This window comes from Myotis daubentonii, chromosome 10 (assembly GCF_963259705.1).
Source record: "Myotis daubentonii chromosome 10, mMyoDau2.1, whole genome shotgun sequence".
NCBI lineage: Eukaryota > Metazoa > Chordata > Mammalia > Chiroptera > Vespertilionidae > Myotis > Myotis daubentonii.
In genome coordinates, this window is record NC_081849.1 from 22,835,801 (window position 1) to 22,856,912 (window position 21,112).

General features: G+C 42.9%; 1 protein-coding gene and 1 non-coding gene across 5 annotated transcripts in view; both read right to left on the reverse strand.

The window, feature by feature from the left end:
* TNPO3 (transportin 3) overlaps positions 1 to 21,112 on the reverse strand; it is a 111,246-nt gene that overhangs the window by 84,195 nt on the left and 5,939 nt on the right. Inside the window, exon 2 of one of the 4 annotated variants that reach the window (XM_059711754.1) lies at positions 6,529 to 6,690. The exons of the other annotated variants lie outside the window; for them this stretch is intronic. The gene's annotated coding sequence lies outside the window, so the exon portion shown is untranslated. The remainder of the gene's footprint in view (positions 1 to 6,528; positions 6,691 to 21,112) is intronic. 4 annotated transcript variants of the gene reach the window in all.
* On the reverse strand, positions 1,884 to 1,990 carry LOC132211656 (U6 spliceosomal RNA). Its single transcript, XR_009447541.1, has one exon. It is a non-coding gene; the product is annotated as a U6 spliceosomal RNA (small nuclear RNA).

A 21,112-nucleotide genomic window follows, 5' to 3' on the forward strand; every position in this document is an offset into this window, starting at 1 on the left:
TTTAAAATGGGCAAAGGACTTGAAAAGACATTTCTCTAAAGATGATATAAAAATGGCCAACTAAAAATGTTCAACATCACTAGTCATCAGGAAAATGTAAATCAAAACTAAATTAGATATCACTTCACATCTGTTATGATAGCCCCTACACACACACACACACACCCCTGAAAATACGTATTGGTGAAGATGAAGAGACACTAGAACTCTTCTGCACTGTTGATGGGAATGTAAAATGGTACAGCCACTGTGAAAAACAGTATGGAGAACCCGGCTGGCATGACTCAGTGGTTGATCGTCAATCTATGAACCAGGAGGTCATGGTTTAATTCATATGCCCAGGTTGCGGGCCCGATTCCCAGTGTGGGGCATGCAGGAGGCAGCCAATTAATGATTCTCTCTTATCATTGATATTTCTATCTCTCCCTCTCCCTTCTTCTCTAAAATAAATTCTTTAAAAAATTAAAAATAGAATTACCAGATGATCCAGCAACTCCACTTCTGGGTCTATATCCAAAATAATTGAAAACAAAACCTTGAAAAGGTATTTGCACATCTATGCTCATCACAGCTTTATTTACAATAACCAAAAGTTGAAAAAACCTCAAATATTCATGCTACAATATCAACAAACCTTGAGACATTATGCTAAGTAAAATTAGCCAGACACATACACACAAAAAATATTGTATAATCCCAACTATATGAGGTACCTAAAGTAGTCAAATTCATACAGACTAAAGTTAGAATTTTGGGTGCCAAAGGTTGAGGGGTGGGGATAATGAGGAGAGTTACTGTTTAATGAATACGAAGTTTCAGCTAGAGAAGATGAAAAAGTTCTGGAGATGAATTGTGGTGATGGTGGTACAGCAATGTGAATGTACTTAATGCCACTGAAATGTACACTTTAAAATGGTAAATTTTATGCTAAGTATATTTTACCACCAAAAGAAGAGAGAGATCTGGTCCTATCATAAAGACCTGAGTGAAGAAAAAAAAAATCATCTCAGCGAAATAAAATCATTTATAATCTCTTTAACTTTTCATAAACAGTATATACCTAATATCTATTAAACAAAATCAAGACTAAATGATAACAACAAAAGGAGCGGGGCAGACAATAGAAAATAACCTATCTACTAGTAAATAATGGAATTAGCCCAGCCGGTATAGCTCAGCAGTTGAGTATCGACCCAGGAACCAGGAGCCACTGGTTTGATTCCTGGTCAGGGCACATGCCTGAGTTGCAGGTTCAATCCCCTGTGGGGGGCGTGCAGGAGGCAGCTGATCAGTGATGTTTCTCTCTCATTGATGTTTCTCTCTCTCTATCTCTTTCCCTTCCTCTCTCTAAAAAAAAAAAAAAAATCAATAAAAAATATATTTTTAAAAATAATAATAATGGAATTATTGGATGAGAACTAAAATAACTGTGCTGTCTTAACAAAAGTGATAAAAAGTAACATCACCAATAATGTGACAGACACATTTTATGTGACCCTTGATGTGAGTCGCTGAAAGCGACAAGTTGTCATGCATATAGTATTCCTCCAAAGTTTAAGTTGAATACAATCAGAAGAAAACAACCAGACAAATCCAAATAGTAGGGCATATTAAAAACAAAGACAAAATGGGCCTGGAATTGTTTTTAATATTTTTTTTTATTGATTTTTTACAGAGAGGAAGGGAAAGGGATAGAGAGTTAGAAACATTGAGAGAGAAACATCGATCAGCTGCCTCCTGCACACCCCCTACTGGGGATGTGCCCACAAACAAGGTACATGCCCTTAACCGGAATCGAACCTGGGACCTTTCAGTCCGCAGGCTGAAGCTCTATCCACTGAGCCAAACCAGTCAGGGCTGGAATTGTTTTTATTTTTTTTTAAAAAAATATGGAACACTTTACGAATTTGCGTGTCATCCTTGCCCAGGGGCCATGCTAATCTTCTCTGTATCGTTCCAATTTTAGTATATGTGCTGCTGAAGCAAGCACTGGAATTGTTTAATGTAACTATTATACGAAGAAAAAAATATCCCTGGAACTAAAGAGACATAACAACTACAAGCAATACATTATCCTTGACTAAATCCTAGATCAGGGAAAATAAAAAAATTGTAAAACTATAAATCTATAACTGAAACAATTAGGAAATTGGAACATAACTGTATATTAGATAATAACATTAAATCAATGTTAAATTTCTTGAGAGTGACAATGCTTTTAGTTTAGTTTAGAAAAATGTCCTTGTTCTTACAAGATGTATGTCAAAATGTTAGGCGTACAGTCCTGGCAAGTATGCTCAATGGTTGAAGCATCAACCAGCGCACCAAAGGGTCACAGGTTCAATCCCTGGACCTGGTTAGGGCTTGTGAGGGAGGCAATCAAGGTGTCTCTCACATTTATATTTTTTTCTCTCTCCTCCCCCTTCTTTCCTCCCTTCCACTCTCTCTAAGTATCAATGGAAAAAATACCCTCGGGTGAGGATTAACAACAAAAAAGTTTGGTGCACAGAATTATGAGGTCTGAAATTTATTCCAAAAGGTTAAAAAATACACATTCAGAAAACAAACAGGGACAGAGAGAAACAGGAAAAAAAAAATGGAGCAAGATCAAATTGAGGAGAAGGGTATATTAGTGTTCACTGTACTATTCTTTCAAGTTACAAGTTTTTCAAAATGAACATCTGGAGAAAAATAGCTGATTAATATATTCAACTAATTAGAAAACAAATGGAGACTTTCCATGAAGAAATAGAATCAATAAAAAGTAATCAAATGACAATCTAGAACTGGAAAATAGAGTAGCTTAAATTAAGAACCAAATGGAAGGTTTAAAAAACAAATCAGAAAAATGAAGAAAAGATTACCACACTAGAAAATAGATCAATAGAAAATAACAAGACCAAAGCATAAAAGTCAAACAGCAATAGAAGATAAAGATGGGAAGAATCCAGGCCCTGGCCGCTATGGCTCAGTTGGTTAGAGCATTGTCCCATATACTGAAAGGTTGTGGGTTCGGTTCTTGGTCAGGGCACATAAGTAGGTTGTGGGTTCAATCCCCAGTTGGGGCACATATGGAAGGCAACCAATCAATGGTCTCTAACAGAATGATGTCTATATCTGTCTGTCTGTCTGTCTCTCAAAATCAATAAACATATCCTCAAGTGAGGATTAAAAAAAAAAAAAAAAAAGATGGGAAGAATACATCTGTAGCAAAACAAAGAAGAAAAAGATGCAGGGCACCAGGCAACCAGGTAATAAAAATTCAGCTAAGCCCTAGCCAGTCTGGCTAAGTGGATAGAGCATCAACCTGCAGACCGAAAAGTACTGGGTTCGATTCCAATCAAGGACAGGTACCCTGGTTGCAGGCTCCTCCCCAACCCAGGCCCTGGTCAGGGTGAGTACAGGAGGCAACCAATCGGTGTGTTTCTCTCACATCGATATTTCTCTCTGTCTTTCCCTCTCTCTCTAAAAATCAATGGAAAAATATCCTTGGGTGAGGAATTAAAAAAAAAAAATTCATCTAAAATTACTAACAAATTGGCCCAGCTAGTGTGGCTCAACCATTGAGCGTCCACCTATGAACTAGGAGGTCACAGTGTGATTCCTGGTCAGGGCACATGCCCGGGTTGCAGGCTTTATCCCCAGTGGGGAGAATGCAGGAGGCAGCCTATCAATGATTCTCTCTCTTCACTAATGTTTCTCTCTCCTTCTCCCTTCCTCTCTGAAATAAAAATCCTATATAATAAAAGCCTAATATGCTAAGTGTCCGGGCCAGTCATCCATTCAACCAATCAAAGCATAATATGCTAATGATATGCTAAGACTGCTCAATCACTCGCTATGACGTGCACTGACCACCAGGGGGCAGTCGACTGGTCAACCGGTCACTATGATGTGTACTGAGCACCAGGGGGCAGACACTCTGACGGGTATGCCACCTCTTGCAATCTGGGCTGAGGGACCCTCCCCACCTCAGTGCACACATTTCGTGCACCAGGCCTCTAGTATAGATATAAAAAAATTACTTAACAAATTGATAAAGGCTGAGTGTGAGCTAGGATAAGCCTATAAAACTCCTGAGACTCAGACACAAGAGGACTTCACAACTATCTACAGGCTCTACTCCGCAGTCCTCAACCAGATACTCAGGGGAAAGATTTGGGTTGGGGTAGGAGATCAATAGAACACCTCCTTTGGTGGTGCTGTCCTGTAGAAGAGCAGCCTCGACTGCAGAAAAAGCACAAAAAGCTCTGACTGGACCCTTCTCCCCTACTGAACAAAAGTCTTAAGCTGTGTGGAAGGGGCAGCAAATCATACCTCTCCAAGACACAGGTTAAGGCCCACTGCTGTTGCAGTAAGGGTACAAGAAAAAACTTCTTGCCCTGGCCAATGTAGCTCAGTTGGTTAAGTGTCATCCTGTACACCAAAAAGTCACGGTTCAATTCCTGGTCAGGGCACATACCCAGGTTGTGGGTTCGGTCCCCAGTTGAGTTATATGTGGGAAGCAACCAATGTATGTTTCTCTCATCAATGTCTCTCTGTGTGTGTGTGTGTCTCTCTCTCTCTCTCTCTAGTTTAATTTTTTAATAAATTAAAATATAGATGGCAGCTATATGAAATTCCTAGGACAATTCTCTCTCTCTCTCTCTCTCTCATAAAAACATTAAAAAAAAGAAAAAAACTTCTTCCCCTACAAGACAGGGCATAAAACAGTCTTGAGCCCATGATGCTATCTATCTATACCAGTGCTAACAGAAATCTTCTACCAAAGAGGGAAGGGCAAAAAATTTTATCCTGCCCAAGACCTGCCAGATGCAAGGCAGAGCATGAATGCCATAGAGAACAGGATCACTGAGAAAGTCCCACCAATGAGAACAGGGCATATAACATTTCTGTCTCCTATACCCCTATACTAACAGACATACTAAAACACATCATACTCAACTTCTGAAAGCTAGAGATAAGGAGAAAATATTGGAGGCAGGAATCCTTTTCTATTACTGCCGAAGTAGCCTTGACTCTGCAAGAACTCAATTGTAGAACCTTGTATTATAATTACTTGGGCCTTTGTTCATCTTTTCTAATAGATTGTAAGGTCTTCAAAAGTAAAGAAAAGCTTAATTCTCTGTGAAGCTCTCAAATTATTTGGCCATAGAGGCACTTAAATAAAGTATACATTTTTAAAAATAAAGAATATTTTAAATTATTAAATATGAAGCAAGATGACAAGATACCATCATCTCCTAAGTCAGTAGCACAACTTTATTTTCCCAAACATGAAGCAGTTTTTTACTAGGTAGCTTAGATACTTAAAGGATTGGATGTCAGCTGTAAGAACAGAATCCAAAATGTTTACAGAGAGAGAGGGCAACAGAGACCAAGAAAATCAGTTCTTTACAGATCAAAAATAATAATAAAGGCCTTGAGAGGATGAGACATTTTTCATTCAGAATCCTCATTTGTAGAACTTCACTTGCCTTGCCCAGATGAAGACTTGGTTTGCTTTTGTTTTAAACATTTATCTTGTTTCAGCAATGAGAAGCTGCTCAGTATTTTCCTAGCTAAAATCAGAAAAATTTTAGGTTAAATGAGAGGAGAGTCTCTTCTGGAACGAGCTTACTTTAAACTATTAACAGTATTTCTGGAAAAAAACACACACAAAAACAGCGCTTAGCCCTGGGCAACTAAATCAAATATCAAACTTGTATTTTCTAATGTTCATTATATTACTATCTAGTTTAATTTTTTAATAAATTAAAATATAGATGGCAGCTATATGAAATTCCTAGGACAATTCTATAAGGAACTGGCCTTAGGGGGGAAAAAATCCCCATCTGCTCCTTGTGCAAATGTTTCAAGTAAAATCAAAATGAAGGAAGAGCTGTCTTTTCATTCCAAATATCCCCATTTGTCTTTTTTTTTTTTAATCCTCATCCGAGGATATTTTTCCCATTGATTTTTAGAGAGAATGGAAAAGTTGGGGGGGGGGGGGAGAAACATCGATTGATTGCCTGTGCCCAGAGAATGGAGCCTGCAACCGAGGTTTGATTTACCAAGTCCAACCCACGATCCTTCAGTCCACAAGCTGACGCTCTAACCATTGAGCATAAATGGGCCATCCCTATTTATCTTGATGCTACCTCACCCACTGGTCAAATGTGCCTCTCTTTTCAAATACTTGTTTTTTTGGAATAAGAACAAAAGATAAGAGTGAGCTCTAAAGAAACTTCCCAAACTACCAAGTAAACTGTCAATGAAAAATTACCTGGGATGATACTGCCAGTATTATATATTAATTTACTACTTTAAATTCCAGTTGGGCAACAGAAGCATCCACTGGTTGCTTCCCACACATAACAAGTAATCTTGTTTTGATCACTGAATCATAAAGAAAATGCAACCAAATCCGGATACCCAGGCACTATAGTACAGTGCTCACTGTTCTTCCCCTCTGCTAAGCTGCAGAAAGAAGGAAGAGAAGGAAGGAAAGAAAAGGGCTTCTTTACAACAAGAGAATAAAGCACTTACACTTCATAGGACTTTCTAGCCACAGATGCCAGGTGCTACCCACTGAAATCCAGGCTTGGACTAAACTCCACATTTCTGAAAGGACCATCTCAACCGAAGCCTGGGGCTCAGAGTCAGCAGGAGGAAGCTGCAGCTCCCACTAAACAGCACATTTCAAAGAGGCTGCAACAAGAGAACATTTTCCATTTAAGCATCTAATTCCAATCTTCCATTTCACAAAGCAGTAGCAGTAGCAGAACAGGCCTTTATATCAATTTTTTTCCCCCAAAAGATATTTCCATGACTATGTGATGAATATGAAGCAGGCTATGGCCAGTAATCCTTTCACTAACATACTCTAAGTCTTTTATTATACTTCACAGCAAATCCTAATAGTTGCCCCTTTTTCCTTTAATGGTGCACTGTTGCTCAAAGACTCACTTCTATACCAACAGTTCTAAAACTGTCGAATCAATCAAAATCATTGAGCAGTTCCTCAACAATGCCAGCACACACCCAAATAGGAGCCCATAACGATTCATTAGCTGCCAAGAATTAAAAGCGGATTAGGGCTGCTATTTAATCCTACACAAAAACTCCTCAAATCTAGCAGAATTACTTAAAATACTTCACTAAGGACAGAAGAGCTCTGGCAAACAGAAAAAGAGGTTCTGAAAATACAAATATTTCAATAAGCTTAAAAAGTAACATAAAAGTGCCAGGTTGTTGTACTTTTTAAAGCATTTCAATTAGTAAATAATGTATTTACTAAATAAAGACTTTCAAAGATTTATAATATATGGGGGGAGAGGGAACTAGGTTAGAGCAGAGTGAAAAGAACTTCTGAAAACAAAATACAACTGGCCTCTTTTGCCTCATGCTTAGGACTTACATAAAATCTCTCAAACAAGCAGCATCTAGCCTCTGTGCACCCCATAAATACTTGCTAAGTGGCCCCAGTCCCGTCACTAGTGGCAGCCTGCCTTGGCTTGCAGCTTGGTCTCTCCTGGGCACCTCCAAGCACAGCGTGAGTAGCAGCCATCTGCAGATTGCCTCAGGTGGCCCCAGGCAGGGCACAGGCGGTGGCTGACCTTGCAACTTCAGGGAGGCCCCAGAGCCAGTGCATCCAGTGGACGGCTTCAGATCACGCCAGTTTAGAACCCTACCACCTCCACAAGCAACACACTCAAGGGGTGAACTTGGTGAGCACCAAAACCTCACTGAAGCAAGTTCTGCTCTGTAGGATCCACTCCTGCACAGTAGCTCCTCCAATGTAGTCGCAGATGGTCCTTGTAGCACACTGGCCTGGGAGTTAATCCCTCCCAGAGACACCAACAGCAATCAAGGCTCAACTACAACAGGACAGTGCACATAGCCCACATAGGGTACACCTGGAACACCCAGCTCAGGTGATTGGGGAGGCTGCGCCACTGAGCCCTACAGGACACCTACTCCACAAGGCCACTCTATCAAGTCCAGGAGAAATAGCATCTCTATCTAATACATAGACAAACACAGGGAAGCAGCCAAAATGCAAGGACAAAGAAATAGGTCCTAAATGAAAGAACAGGAGAAATCTTCAAAAAGGAAAACTAAATTAAATGGAAGCAAGCAAACTACCAGATACAGAGTTTAAAACAATTGTTATAAGGTTGCTCAAGGAACAAACTGAGAAATTCAATAGCATGAAAAAAGACTTAGGAACCATAAAAGAACCAGGCAGAAATGAAGGATACACTAACTGAAAAGAAGGAGAATTTGCAGGCAATTAGTAGTAGGGGATGCTGAGAATCAAATCAGCAATTTAAAATATGAGGAAGCAAAAAACACACAATCAGAAGAGCAAAAACAATCCAAAAATATGAAGATAGTGTAAATTCAAGCATATCAACATTTGCATCATGAGGTTGCCAGGAGAAGAGAGACAGCAAGAAATTGAAAACCTATTTGAAAAAGTAACAGAAAACTTCTCTAATCTGGTGAAGGAAATAGATATACAAGTCCAGGAAATGCAGAGAGTCCCAAACAAGAGGAAATCAAAGAGGCCCACACCAAGACACATCATAATTAAAATGCAAAAGGTTAAAGACAAAAAGAGAATCTTAAAAGCAGCAAGAGAAAAGCAGTTAGTTAGTTACCTACAAGGAAGCTCCCATAAGAATGTCATCTCATTTTTCAACAGAATGCTGCAGGTCAGAAGGGAGTGGCAAGAAATATTCAAAGTGGGGAAAAAGCAATGGCCTACTACCGTGATTACTCTACCCAGCAAAGCTATCATGTAGAATTGAAGGACATATAAAGTTTCCCAGACAAGAAAAAGCTAAAAGAGTCCATCACCATCAAACCAGTATTACATAAAATATGAAAGGGTCTTCTTTAAGAAGAAAAAAAGATCAAAACATGAACAATAAAATGGCAATAGGTATTTATCAAAAATTGAATGTAAAAATCAAAATAAACAAACAAGCAGAACAGAAACAGACTCACTGATAAAAAGAACATTTTGACAGTTGCCAGATGGGAGGAGAGATGGCTAAAAAAGATGAAAGGTTTAAGCATTTGTACACCATAAGCGTCTACAGACACAAATGGAGGATCTTTTTTAATTAAATTCAAAATATCATGGCAGTTAACTGGTAAAAAAAGTACAAGTTGATTGTCAGACAATAGTCATGGGGATGTAAAGTACAGCATAGGGAATATAGCCAATAATATTTTTAATATATTTTATTAATTTTTTTATAGAGAGGAAGGGAGAGGGATAGAGAGTTAGAAACATCAATGAGAGAGAAACATTGATCAGCTGCCTCCTGCACACCCCCTAATGGGGATGTGCCCAAAACCAAGGTACATGCCCTTGACTGGAATCGAACCTGGGACCCTTCAGTACGCAGGCAGACGCTCTCACTGAGCCTAACTGGTTAGGGCAGCCAATAACATTCTAATAACTGTGTATGATGTCAGATGGGTACAAGATTTATCGGGATGATCACTTAATAAATTATATAATGTCTAATCACTGGGGTGTACACCTGAAACTAATATAATAGTGTTAACTGAAAAATAAAAAATGACTTAAAAAATTTTAAACTATCAGTAAAACAACGTTTTAGACATATGCCCGGTAACGTGATCTAGATCTAGAAAATAAAAATTTCCCAAATCAAGAAAAAAGTCATTTCCATAAGACAGGTAAAGAAATTACAAGTCTAATTTACCTAAAATAGAGAAAGTGATTTTTTAAAGTCAGTCAATTATCTCAAGTTTTTGTATCTAATTCTTTATGAGAATTTTATAACTTGCTAGGTCTGTCACAATTTATTCTCTTGTACTTTTCTTATACAGCAGGGAGAGAAAGTAGCTTGAAGAAATATTAAGAAAAATATAAGTTACAGGGCTCAAGATAGCCATCACTACCTAAAAATTGTATTTTTTATAACTTGTTTTTGCAAGACGGTCTGAAATACAGAAACCATGATGAAATGAAACTTAGCTAACACCTTTACCGCTGAGTAAACAGCCCCCACCTCCAAAAGCAGAGTGTAACAAAAATAATCATTAAGCCACTAGCAAGCTTCAAGACCCACACAGTATCTTTGTGTACACATAAATAACTTTTCTAGAAGCAAAACAAGCTCATTGATAGAGACAAGTTTAGCTATCCTCATAATTGAAAAGTTAAAAGAAAGATATTATTTCCCTTATGCGAGAGAAGAGATTCCTGGCCAGAAACAATTCTTTAAAACACCATAAGCTTTTGAAATTCCAGCAGAAATACACACTGTTCAAGTTAACTTTGGAAGACATAGTGCCCATATACGTTGTTCTATTTTGAGTTAAAAGAAAGGAATCAAGACCAAAATGACAGCACTGCATACTGATGAAATCCCAGTGTGTCTGAGACAAGCATTTTCAAACAATCCTATGTCAAATGAATTTTGGCTCAAATCTGTACCCATCAGTCACACATAATATGGCACTGAGAAATCCTGCCAAAATTTTTTCATGACTAGTATAAAGAATCTGTATCTAATCTTAAGTCACCTTTGTATGTGAATATTAATCTCAAGAACACCCCTAAAAAAAAAAAAGATAAATAAATCTGGGTCCAAAAAAACCAACTTGGACTGGGATTGACTGAAGCATAGTCTGTGGTAATAGCTTCACTGTGGGCTTTATAATTATAGCTAGAGGCCCGGTGCACAAAAATTTGTGCACTCGGGGGGGCAGAGGGGGTCCCTCAGCCCAGCCTGTGCCCTCTCGCAGTCTGGGACACCTCAAAAGATAACGACCTGCTGACTTAGGCCTGCTCCCGGGTGGCAGAGGGCAGGCCCAATCCCTAGGTGCAGCCCCTGGTCGAGCACAGAGCAGGGCCGATTGGGGAGTTGGGGTGCCTTCCCCTGTCATGCACAGAGCAGGGGAGATTGGAAGGTTGCAATGCCACCCTCAGTCACGTTCAGGGTAGGGGCCGATTGGGGGGTTGGGGCACCGCCCGCTGTCATGCACAAAGGGGCCATTCAGGGGGTTGGGGCGCGGCCCCCTGTCACGCACAGAGCAGGGCCCATCAGGGGGGTTGGGGCTCCATACCCTGTCACGCACAGAGCAGGGTCAATCAGGGGGTTGGGGAGCTCCCCCCTATCAGGCACAGAGCAGGGCCGGTCAGGGGGTTGAGGAGCTCCCCCCAGTCACTCACTGAGTAGGGCTGATAGGGGAGTTGGGGCACCAACCCCTGTCACACTCAGGGCAGGGCGGATCAGGGGTTGGGGCTCCGCCCTCTATCACCCACAGAGCAGGGCCAATCAGGGGGTTGGGGCGCCGCCAGTGTCACACTCAGGGTAGGGCCGATGGGGAGGTTATGGCTCTACCCCATCACACACAGAGCAGGGCCCGTGGAGGGGGGGGAGGGGGTTGGGGCGCCGCCCTCTATCACCCACAGAGCAGGGCTGATCAGGGGGTTGGGGCGCCGCCACTCTCACACTCAGGGTAGGGCCGATGGGGAGGTTATGGCTCTACCCCGGGGGGGGGCGGGGTTGGGGTGCCGCACCCTGTCACACACAGAGCAGGGCCGATCGGGGGGTTGGGGCGCCGCGCCCTGTCACACACAGAGCCGCAGGGTGATCAGGGGGTTGGGGAGCTCCCCCCTATCAGGCACAGAGCAGGGCTGATCAGGGGGTTGGGGTGCCTTCCCCTGTCACGAACAGAGCAGGGCAGATAGGGAGGTTGTGGCCCCGCCCCCTGTCATACACAGAGCCGCAGGGCGATCAGGGGGTTTGGGCGCTGCCCCCTGTCACGCTGATCCCGGTGCTGGGAGGCCTCGCGGCTCCGCTGATCCCGGGGCTGGGAGGCATATTACCCTTTTACTATATAGGATAGAGGCCTGGTGCATGGGTGGGGCTCGCTGGTTTGCCCTGAAGGGTGTTCTGGATCAGGGTGGGGGTCCCCACTGGGGTGCCTGGCCAGCCTGGATGAGGGGATGATGGCTGCAGCTGGTCACACACCCTTCAGGGTGGGGGTCCCCGCTGGGGTGCCTGCCCAGCCTGGATGAGGGGATGATGGCTGTTTGCAGCTGGTCACACACCCTTCAGGGTGGGGGTCTCCACTGGGGTGCCTGGCCAGTCTGGGTGAGGGGCTGAGGGCTGTTTTCAGGCTGGGACTGAAGCTCCCAACTGCTCTTTTTTTTCTTTTTCTTTTTTATTCTGAGCCAGGTTTAGCTCTGGCTCCAGCTCTGAGGCCTCTGCTGCTAAAAACAGGTATCTGGTTTGTTTCGGTTCTATAATCGAAACTCTGTATCAACTCCAGCTCTGAGATCCCGGCCGGCTGAAAGCTGGTTTCTGGGATTTTGTTTCGCTTCTATATTCGTTACAATGTTTCTTAAACTGCCAGCTCAGAGGCCGGCAAGGCAGGCGGGGAACGTTGGAGTCCTCCGTCACTGAAGCAAGCAAGCCTCATGTTAGTTTCAAGCTGCCTGGCTGCCGGCCGCCATCTTGGCTGGCAGTTAATTTGCATATCGCCCTGATTAGCCAATGGGAAGGGTAGCGGTGGTACGCAATTACCATGTTTTTCTTTTATTAGATAGGATAGGCAGCTTTGCTTTAAAAGTTAGAAAATGCCAAGCTTGAAATCATTTCATTTAATAAAACAAATGACTAGCCCATGTGAGGACTTCCTGAAAGACAAACATATAGAAAATGTATTTCCTTTACTTGCTGGTCTCTATTGCTGCCTATCTGAACAAGTTTTATAACAACTCATATACCAGTAAATCAGAGGAATGAGAGTATTATTAAGACCTACTGAGCATGTGTTATCACTGTGCTGAAGATTCAAGTTTTTCAATCTCATAGAAATGTCAGATGTTTAGCTTAAAGTATTGTAAAAAATGCACTGAAATGTTACAAAATTCTGAATGCTTATGTACAAACTTGTACTTTCAAATCTAGTTCAAATCTATACTCTGCTTTGGGGCTGAAAAGAATTGTGCTATAGGCTTGAAAAGAAATAAGTAAAAACCATAATGTAAACTTTGTAAGAAATTTTCTTACCAAAAGAAAAAAAATACATGTTTCATAATATTTTTATTTTTGGAACTCTTCCAGAAAGAAGAAAATTAAGGGTCTACTTTAGCCCTAGCTGGCTTGGCTCAGTGGATAGAGCATTGGCCTGCGGACTGAAGGGTCCTGAGTTCGATTCTGGTTAAGGGCACATGCCTGGGTTGCGGGCTCAATCCCCAGTAGGGAACATGCAGGAGATAGCTGATCGATGATTCTCATCATTAATGTCTCTATCTCTCTCTCTCTCCCCCCTCCTCTCTGAAATCAATAAAAATATATTTAAAAAAAAAATTAAGGGTCTACAGCCCTGGCCAGTGTTGCTCAGTAGTCAGCGACAGCTAGTGCACCAAAGGGTTGCAGGTTCAATTCCTAGTCACAGGCACATAACCGGGTTTTAGGTTCAATCCCCAGCCTCAGTCCAGGCACGTGCAGGAAGCAACCAATCAATGTGGTTCTCTCACATCAGTATTTCTCTCTCCCCCCACCCTTCTACTCTCTCTAAAAATCAATGGAAAAAATATCCTCGGATGAGGATTAACAACAACAACAAAAAAAGGTTCTGCATACCAAACATTACAAAATTATCCCATTTAGCAGGGACTCAACTGTGAACTTCCAATTGAGAAATAAAACTTTTCTCTGGGTTTCACCTGTAACAACAGTGAAAAACTCCCTAGTAATATTTCAGTACCAGAGTACAAGTTAGGTAAAAACAGGAGAGGTAATCTGAACAATCTCAACTTCCTATGAATTAAATGTTTTTAAGTTCAACAGAGCTTAAAATTCTATAAAATCTGGAAAACAGTATGGCAGTTCCTCAAAAACAAACAAACATAGAATTACCATATGATCCAGCAATTCCCCTTCTGGATATATCCTCAAAAGGACTGAAAGCAGGGGCTTCAACATATTTTTATGAACCCATGTTCATAGCAGCATTATTCAAAACTAGTGGCCCGGTGCACAAAATTCATGCATTCAGAAGGGGGGTGGCGGGAGCCTCCAGCCTGGCCTGTGCCCTGTCACAGTGTGTTAGCCCCATGATCCATTGCCCCAAAGAGGTAGGCCTCCATGAGCCTCACATCCCTGGGTCCTGCACCAGGGGCGGAGACATGAGCCTCATGCAAGTCCCCACCCACCCACGCCTGCTGCGCACGCAGCTGCCTGCTTATTGGTCATTACCGGTGAGGGTGTCATGACCATTTGCATATTAGCCTTTTATTATAAAGACTAGAGGCCCAGTGCACAAAATTCGTGCATGGGGGGGAAGTGTCACTCAGCCTGGCCTGCACCCTCTCCAATCCGGGACCCTTCGGGGGATGTCCAACTGCTTCTCGCAATCCGGGACCGCTGGCTCCTAACCACTTGCCTGCCCGATCGCCCCTAACTGCTCCCCTACCAGCCTGATCGCCCCTAACTGCTCCCCTGCTGGCCTGATCGCCCCTAACCGCCTCTGCCTTGCCCCACACCCAGGACCCAGGATTCCCTCCTCCGGCCGGTCGCAGGCACCCAGGACCCGGGCTGGCCGCAGCCGCAGGGGACCGTGGGCGGGTGGCTTTGCCCAGGCCGCAGCTGCAGGCACCCAAGATCGTGGGGCGGGCAGCTTGTCCCTCTCCCAGGCCGCAGGAGGGACAAGTATTATATGATTGATTCTACTTATATAAGGTACCTGAAATAGTCAAATTCAGAGACAAAAAAAGTAAAGTGATGATTGTCAGGAACTGAAGAGAGGAAGAAATGAAGAGTTATTGTTTAATAGGTAGAGTTTTAGTCAGGGGATATAAAAAACTTCTACAGATGGATGGTGGTGGTGGTTGCACAACAATCATGAACGTACTTAATGCCACTAAACTGTACGCCTAAAAATGGTTAACAATGGACATAAGACACTGGGTGATAGGGGAGGCTAGGGGACTGTCTAGGGCGGGGGGATAAAATGGATACATATGTAATACCCTTTGTAATACTTTAAGCAATAAAAAATAAATAAAAAAAATAAAAATAAAAATAAAAATAAAAATGGTTAAAATGGTAAACTTTGTTATGAATATTTTACCACAATACAAAATCTATAAAATCTACTTTCCATTTCCCTAATAAACATCAGTGCAATCAACAGGAAAGAATAAGAAGTATCTAGAAGGCTTTTGAAGAAAACTGTGTTATAATTACTAAACGTAGCAGTGCTCTGATAATTTTATATCCATAATCAAGCCATCAACTCTTATCCAAGACCTGGAAAGACAAGAAATAAACTAATTCAAATATGGATGAATGCCACCAGATAACACACTACCATACCAACAGAAATACCACCATAAATTCTAATTCACAGACTCCACTATAACAAAGGCATAAAATGTTTATATTTGCACTGTCCAAACCTGATTTTAACTTTTATGTACTACTTTCCAGCAATGCAAACATACAGTACAGCTGACCCTTTAACAACATGGGTTTTAATTGCATAGGTTCACGTATACACAGATTTTTTTCAATAAATACTGTAAATTTATTTTCTATTCCTTATGATTTTCTTAATATATTTTCTTCTCCAGCCTTACTTTATTTAAGAATATAGTATATGAGACATATAACAATATATATGTTTATCTACTGTTTATGTTATTGGCAAAGCTTCCGATGAACAGTAGGTTATTAGTAGTTAAGTTTTTGGGGAATTAAGTTATAAGCAGATTTTCAATCACACCCCAACACCTCCACTGTTCAAAGGTCAACTGTATTCCTACATTTGATAGACTAACTGATCCATAGAAATTGTTTTGGAACATTTTCTATTTTCTGGAAGGCTTTGTTTTCAAAACATGCTATTTTTGTTATTTGTTTTTAAATATATTTTTACTAGAGGCCCGGTGCACAAAAATTTGTGCACTCGGGGGGAAGGGGGGGGGTCCCTCAGCCCAGCCTGTGCCCTCTCGCAGTCTGGGACCCCTTGGGAAATAACGACCTGCTGGCTTAGGCCTGCTCCTGGGTGGCAGAGGGCAGGCCCAATCCCTAGGTGCAGCCCCTGGTTGGGCTAAGAGCAGGGCCGATTGGGGAGTTGGGGCGCCACCCCCTATCATGCACAGAGCAGGGCGGATCGTGAGGTTGCGACGCCACCCCCAGTCATGCTCAGGGTAGGGCCGATTGGGGGGTTGGGGCACCGCCCCCTGTCACACTCAAGGCAGAGTCAGTGGGGAGGTTGTGGCACCACCCCGTCACGCACAGAGCAGGGCCAATCAGGGAGTTGGGGAGCTCCCCCATGTCACGCACAGAGCAGGGCCGATCAGGGGGTTGGGGAGCTCCCCCTTGTCACTCACAGAGCAGGGCTGATCAGGGGGTTGGGGCGCCGCCACTGTCACACTCAGGGCAGGGCCGATGGGGAGGATATGGCTCTACCCCATCACACAAAGAGCAGGGCCCTTGGGGGGGGGGGGTTCGGGCGCCGCCCTCTATCACCCACAGAGCAGGGCCGATCAGGGGGTTGGGGCGCCGCCACTGTCACACTCAGGGCAGGGCCGATGGGGAGGTTATGGCTCTACCCCGTCACACACAGAGCAGGGCCCGTGGGGTGAGGGGGTTGGGGCGCTGCACCCTGCCACACACAGAGCTGCAGGGTGATCAGGGGGTTGGGGAGCTCCTCCCTGTCACACACAGAGCCGCAGGGCGATCAGGGGGTTTGGGCGCTGCCCCCTGTCACACTGATCCCGGTGCCGGGAAGCCTCTCAGCTCCACTGATCCCAGTGCTGGGAGGCATATTACCCTTTTACTATATAGAATAGAGGCCTGGTGCATGGGTGGGGGCTGGCTGGTTTGTCCTGAAGGGTGTCCTGGATCAGGGTGGGGGTCCCCACTGGGGTGCCTGGCCAGCCTGGGTGAGGGGCTGAGGGCTGTTTTCAGGCTGGGACTGAAGCTCCCAACTGCTCCTTTTTTTCTTTTTCTTTTTTATTCTGGGCCAGCTTTAGCTCTGAGGCTCCAGCTCTTAGGCCTCCTGAAAGCAGGTATCTGGTTTGTTTTGGTTCTACAATTGAAACTCTGTATCAACTGCAGCTCTGAGATCCCAGCAGGCTGAAAGCTGGTTTCTGGGGTTTTGTTTAGTGTCTATATTTGTTACAATGTTTGAAACTGCAAGCTCAGAGGCCTGCAGTGGCAGGCGGAGAACGTTGGAGTCCTCCGTCACTGAAGCAAGCAAGCCTCATGTTAGTTTCAAGCTGCCTGGCTGCCGGCCACCATCTTGACTGACAGTTAATTTGCATATCTCGCTGATTAGCCAATGGGAAGGGTAGCGGTCGTACACCAATTACCATGTTTCTCTTTTATTAGATAGGAGGATTGACTTCAAAGAGGAAGGGAGAGGGAGAGATAGAAACATCAATGATGAAAGAGAATCATTGATTGGCTGCCTCCTACACGACCCCTACTGTGGATCGAGCCCACAACCTGGAATGTCCCCTGACTGTGAATCAAGCCATGTGAACCATGACCTCCTGGTTCATAGGTCAACACTCAACCACTGAGCCACGCAGGCTGGGTAACATGTTATGTTTTAAGGGTCACTTGACTGGAAGATGAGATCATAAGCATTAAAAAAGCCTAGATTTTCAAATAAATCAAGTCAATGACTGCAATTAATAGAGAAAAATCAAAGCCCTATATTTTAGAACCAAAGAATCAAGAAATTCTAGAAAGAAAAATTACTAGGAAAGAAATTTGAAGTTGAAACTCCATGACCCATGACCTACCTGATATTCAAAAGCAAATTCCCAAGGATATGATTAACCAAACATGACAATACCAACTTAGTCCATCAGGGATATGATTTCATTTGATTTATGCTTTTTATCTTTCCTTTTTGGTTTCCAGACTAAACTATAAAACTTTTGAGGTTACCTATAACCCAGGGACTTATCTCTGTAAAAGCAGTCTTGTAGTCTCCTCCATAAATCTAAATTACAAGCTTAGAAGAAATGAGTAGCACAATCATTAACCTGTAAAAAGATGGTCTTATCCTGGCCAATGTGGCTCAATTCGTTGAGCGTGTTCCCGTGCACCAAAAGGTTGCTGGTTTGATTCCTGGTCAGGGAATATGCCAGGGTTTCCAGCTCAATCCCTGGTAGGGGGCATACAGGAGACAGTCAATCAATATCGCACTCTCACATCGATGTTTCTCTCTCTCCGTTCCTCTCTAAAAAAAAAAAAAAATCAATAAATTACTCTTAAAAAAAAAAAAAAAGTCTTTCCTTACATGGCTTCCTACATTGTCTACTAATTTTGGTTACTAAAGGTGGACAAAGTAAACTACTAGTGTTCAGAACAGTCTACTGTTAGATAGGCTTACTGTAAGATCCATCTCAAAATAATTTCTTTCTTTTATAATACTTTGAGGACATTGGTGATATCTGCCTACGACATAAAACCATGCCTCTAGTATAGATTCTTTAGAAAATGGCCACTTTATATAAATATTAGTGAAAGAGAAAAGAAGTTAATTTACAGCATTAATAACCTATATCCCTCAGCCCCACTTGTGCCCTCTCACAGTCTGGGACCCCTTGGGAGATAACCACTTGCTGGCTTAGGCCCACTCCCTGGGTGGCAGATGGCAGGCCCGATCCCTTGGTGCCTGCCCTGCTTCCCCAGGTCATGCACACAGCAGGGCCGATCGGGGGTTGGGGCGCCGCCCCGGGTCGGGTCGCACACGGTACGCTCCAGGTCAGGTAACACACGGGACGCCCAGGCGGGCCAGCCGATCCCTGCTGCCCTGCCCAGCCGCCCCGAGTCGGGTCGCACACGGACGCCCGCCGCCCTGGGTCGCAGATAGCAGGCCCGGATGGCGGCAGGGCAGGCAGGATGGCACTGTCCCGCCCTGCCTGCAGTATGCAAGTTAGCTGCCATCTTTGTTGGCGGTTAATTTGCGTATCGCGCTGATTAGCCAATGGGAGGTGTAGCAAAGGAACGGTCAATTACCATGTTTGTCTATTATTAGATAGAATATCAAATCTATTGTCACTAGGTCATTAGAACTATACTAAATAACTCTAAGGTTAGTAAAGTGTAGGGTAAGGAAAGAAAGGATAATAGTTCTGCAAAATATGTATTCCTCAAAGTGGTTTTTAAACAAACCAGGCAAAATCTGTTCTTTATCCACTTAAAATTCAAACTGAAACAGACTTTTGGTTTAAAATGTCATTTAATGACTATTTCAGGAAAACTTAGTTCCTTTCTGCCACACCGGGCATGGCTCAGTAGTTGAGCATTGACCTATGACCCAGGAGGTCAAGGTTCGATTCCTGCTCAGGGCATATGCCTGGGTTACAGGCTCAATCTCCAGTGTGGGTTGTGCAGGAGACAGCCGACCAATGATTCGCTCTCATCATTGATGTTTCTATCTCTCTCTCCCTCTCCCTTCCTCTCTCTGAAATCAGTAAAAACATACTTTTTTTAAAAAAAAAAAAAGTTCCTTTCTGTACCCAAGTCTTTCAAAGTATAAAAAGAGGGCAATATAAAACTTACAAAGGTTGTGTTTTGCTTTTTAAAGAAAGGATGGATGGAAAGACTGAAAACATCAACACAGGAGGCTGAATAAATATTGTTTATTTACAATTATCCAGGGATTTGGCAGGGAGTAGCAGCAAAAATAAATGAAATCATAGGTAAAGAAATCACCCTTTGGAGGTGCCTACAAGCTGCTAGTCCAGCCGTGGGCAAACTACGGCCCGCGGGCCGGATCCGGCCCATTTGAAATGAATAAAACTATTGAAAAAAAAGACCGTACCCTTTTATGTAATGATGTTTACTTTGAATTTATATTAGTTCACACAAACACTCCATCCATGCTTTTGTTCCGGCCCTCCGGTCCAGTTTAAGAACCCATTGTGGCCCTCGAGTCAAAAAGTTTGCCCACCCCTGTGCTAGTCATTCAATAAATGGGGTGGGCAAAAGTAGGTTTACAGTTGAGTATGCAAAACAGAGTTTATTATAATCATAACCTGCGTGTCTTTTTTGATACAAACAACAGTAAACCTACATTCGCCCACTCCATATTTTTAAGAACCTGTCAAGCATCTTAGTCCTTCCTTCCTTCCTTTCTTAAAATGTTATTGATTTTAGAGAGAGGAGGGGAGAGGGATAGAGAGATAGAAACATCAAGAATGAGAGAGAATCATTGATCGGTTGCCTCCTGCACACCCCCTACTGGGGATTGAGCCCACAACCAGATATGTGCCCTGGTAGTAATCAAACCATGACCTCCTGGTTCATAGGTCGATGCTCAACCACTGAGTCGCACCGGCCAGGCAATGGTTTCTTTCTTAATAACCATGGTTTATAACTTCAACTATGGATATCAGATTATATAAACAAATAAAAGGATTCTACAGTTGCCCTCGTGGGGTAGCTCAGTTGGTTAGAACATAGTCCTCATCCATCAAGGTTTTGGGTTTGATCCCCAGTCAGAGCACATACAAGAATCAACCAAAGGATGCATAAATAAGTGAAAAAAATCAATCTTTCTGTCTCTCCCTTCCACTCTCTAAAAATCAATCAATTAGCCCTAGCCAGTTTTGCTCAGTGGATAGAGCATCGGCCTGCAGACAAAAGGGTCCCTGGTTCGATTCCGGTCAAGGGCACGTACCTTGGTTGCAGGCTCCTCCCCAGCCCGGGGCCCTAGTTGGGGCTCATGGAGGAGGCAACCAATCAATGTGTTTCTCTCACATCAATGTTTCTCTCTGTCTTTCCCTCTCTCACTAAAAATCAATGGAAAAATATCCTCAGGTGAGGATTAACAAAAATAAATAAATAAATAAATAAAATCTATTAATAAAAAAACCCTACAGTCTACCAGGTGAAACAAAATAAACAAATGGAATTTGTTCAGTGTGGGCAGAAATGACTTTCAGTTGAAAAGAATCAGTTAATACCTAAAGAAGAGAGTGGAATTTAGGCTGGGCTTTGAAAAGTTGGATTAGTTTCCTCATTTGAAGAAAGCATTGGGAAAGAATAATAGTAAAAGCACAGAGTTAAGTAAGAAAGAATAAAAGAGATCACAATATTGG